Source organism: Myotis brandtii, unplaced genomic scaffold, assembly GCF_000412655.1.
Source record: "Myotis brandtii unplaced genomic scaffold, ASM41265v1 scaffold251, whole genome shotgun sequence".
Classification (NCBI taxonomy): domain Eukaryota; kingdom Metazoa; phylum Chordata; class Mammalia; order Chiroptera; family Vespertilionidae; genus Myotis; species Myotis brandtii.
In genome coordinates, this window is record NW_005359516.1 from 2496168 (window position 1) to 2499475 (window position 3308).

Genomic DNA, 3308 nt, shown 5'->3' on the forward strand with positions numbered 1-3308 from the left:
ATACACTGGTGCTGCACCTCAGATGGATGCTCAAAGCCACAGTCCCCTACGGCCCTCAGGAGCTCAGGCTTCAGCAGAAAGTCCCGGAAGCCAGAGCTGTGGATGGAAACATAGGACCCCTTGACATCTTTCTTGGGGGGTCTTGGGGCGCTCTCTGTAGGAGCCTGGGGCTCTGCATCTTCCTCATAATCCAGAAGCTCGTTTTCCACATCCTGTTCCACCATCATACTTGTTGGGGTCCAACCCCAGCAGGTCCAGGGGTCCCCAAAGGTGTGGACGGAGTCAGCGAAGAAAGAATGACACGGAGACAGCGTTCAGTTGATCAGCAGCCTAGCCAGGATCTCTAGCCAGGATCTCCAGCCGAAGTTCTGGTCGGGATCTCCAGCGAAGTTCTGGTTAGGATCTGATTAGGAACTGATCTTTATTGTCTTGTTACATCTATATTTATACCAGCCGATTTTAATCCTGTCAATTTCTATTACAAAGGTTAGGGCGTTTCTTATCTCCATTCCAGGGAGTAAAGATTATGTAGCTTAACTACCCGCCTGGCACTTAAAATTCACTTATCAGTTCTAGTTGTTTGTTGGTGGAATCTTTAGGGTTCTCTACAAACAGTATCATGTCATCTGAAAATAATGACAGTTTTACTTCTTCCTTTCCAATTTGGATGCCTTTTATTTTTTCTTCTTGCCTTATTGCTGTAACTAAGACATCCAGTACTATGTTAAATAGAATGGTAAAAGCAGACAACCCTGCCTTATTCCCAATCTTAAGGGAAAAACTCATAGTTTTTGCCCATTGAGTATGATGTTGGTTGTGGGTTTGTCATAAGTGGCCTTTATTGTGTTATGTTCCCACTATTCCCAGTTTGCTGAGAGTTTTTATAATAAATGAGTGCTGAATTTTATCAAATGATTTTTCTGCATCTATTAATATGATCGTGTGGTTTTTATCCTCATTTTATTTATGTGGTGCTTCACATTTAGTGAGTTGCAGATATTGTACAAACCTTGCATCCCAGGAATAAATCCCACTTGATCATGGTGTATGATTTTTTAAATGTATTGCTGGATCTGGTTTGCTAATTTGTTGTTGAACATTTGAACATTTTAGCATCTATGTTCATCAGGGATATTGGCCTATAATTTTCTTTCTTTGTAGTGTCTTTATCTAGTTTTGGAATTAGTATAATGTTGATCTTGTAAAATGAAATTGGGAGTCTTCCTTGAATTTCTTGGAATAATTTGAGAAGGATAGGTGCTAGTTCTTATTTGAATATTTGGTAAAATTCCCCTGTGAAGCCATTGGTCCAGGACTTTTGTTTGTTGGGAGTTCTTTTCTTCTTTTTTATTTTTTATTTTTTGGTTTTTGATTTTTTTAATATCTATATAAAAAATAGCGAGCCATTTACAGATCTCTTTCTCTAATCAGAACCTCAGGTGTATATATAAAGGTACTGTACAATATATAAACATTTACAACCAGTACATCCATATTTGCTTAGCATTCCAAGGCCACATTGCTAAGTCAGAATATAATCAATACAGTGACAGGTTACTTAGGAAAAAGCCACATCAGACTGACTTGAAAAATGGGGGGAAGAAGCAAAATACAAGCCCATATCTTCATTTATTTTTCCATAATACAAATTTATTGTGACACAAATGTACAGCGTTTGAACAGAAAAAGAAAGCCCCGCTGTCGCCTAGAAAGAGGAGTGAGTTGAAGCAGCACGTGGGAAGCAGGGCGGCTCCGGGATGTCAGGTGTGTGGTTAGCGTCCCGGCTCCATGTATGTGGAGATGTCCATTTCTTCAGGAAGCTCCGCCGCATTGACTTCAAACCGACCCTGACCCTCATTGAGGTTCAGGACGACTACCCCAAATAGTAGTCCAAAGAAAAGAAAATGGCCCAGGAACACACTGTGCTGCTCTCTTTTCAGTCTGTTGAGCCTCAGAATTGGAGAGTGAGGAGTATTTGAAGCTCTGTCCATTTAGTTTCACAGCAATAAATAAGCAGAGGCAGGAGGCGGTGGCAAAGACACTGGCAGCCATACATCTTGCTAGGTCTTTACAGCTGTGTCTCTGGATTTCTTCAAGAGCATAAAGAGCAGGCGCATTCTATACAAATGATAGTTGTGACAAAGAATTTCAAAGTTCAGGAGCCTGTCACAGTATGAGGTGTAATCATGGACAAGAAGTCTTACAAGCTTCTCTTGTCCAATACTCTTGTCCAATACTCACTGAAGTCTCATGCGTTTTGCAGAGGGACCTGTCTGTCGGATGTTCTTTGTGGTCTCCTTCTCATCACACTTCACAGTTTCTGCTGTAGGTTGTGCCTCTTTCTTTGTCTGATCCACTGGGACAGGCTTTTCTCCAGACTTTTGCTGCACAAATTTGGGTGGAAATTTTTGTCTGAGGTCTAGGAGTAAAGCATCCACACGTTGCCTCTGGAAAATGGAGCAATTCTCCTAGATATTAAGAGAGTTATTTGTTGAACCAAATAATGTAAAGGTGCCTTACCCCCGATATATAAGCTACATATCCATTGGGGCTCATTTTTTAAGATTATAAAAGTGATATTGGTGAAATGGAATACTCCTAAAATGAATGAAAATCTTTTTTTAGTACAGTGCTGCATATCTGTTTGAAAGTATATATCTGTGCAATAAGAGGCAGGCAGAGAATAATTAACATCTGACAGTGCTTCATCTGTGGGTTCTACACTTTATCAAAACTAGTCTTGCTTTATTCATTTATTTAACTCATAACTCAAAGGAACAATATGCATATTACACACAGTTCCACTGATTATACAGACATCAAACTTACTTACTTTTTTAATCCACAGATCCTAATCACATCTTCTTTTGCGTATTTTAAGGGAAGCCTCGTTAACCATCTATTGTAGTTACTTCTTTCTGAAAAGTAATCTAGGACATTTCCACCGTTCAAAATGGGGATCCATTTACTGTCAACCCAAGAGATTCCCAGTAGATTATCTCGGATATCCACCGCCGCCATAATTCCGAAAGTGTTCGCGGGTTCTCCTTCCAGCGCAGAGAAGACGTAACCACTATGACGACGGAAGCAGAGGGTTGCTGGTCCTCGGGACCCTGAGGAGAAATGCAGAGGGGAGCACAGTGCGGGACCCACAAGAGAGCAGGGAAGGGGAGGAGGCCAGGAGCGCAGAGGAGCTGCTGGGAGGTGGAGCGGACCGAGAAGAGAGTGAAGCAGCTGGGCTCTCAGACCTCCTTTATAAGGGCACAAATCTCATCGTGAGGGCTCCACCCCCAGGACCTAATCCCATC

At 41.7% G+C, this 3308-nt stretch overlaps 1 protein-coding gene across 1 annotated transcript in view; it reads right to left on the minus strand.

The window, feature by feature from the left end:
* Positions 1 to 2003: 2003 nt before the first annotated feature.
* LOC102249428 (transcription elongation factor SPT4-A) overlaps positions 2004 to 3308 on the minus strand; it is a 3214-nt gene continuing 1909 nt past the window's right edge. The window contains exon 2 of the mRNA XM_005867786.2: positions 2004 to 2056. The gene's annotated coding sequence lies outside the window, so the exon portion shown is untranslated. The remainder of the gene's footprint in view (positions 2057 to 3308) is intronic.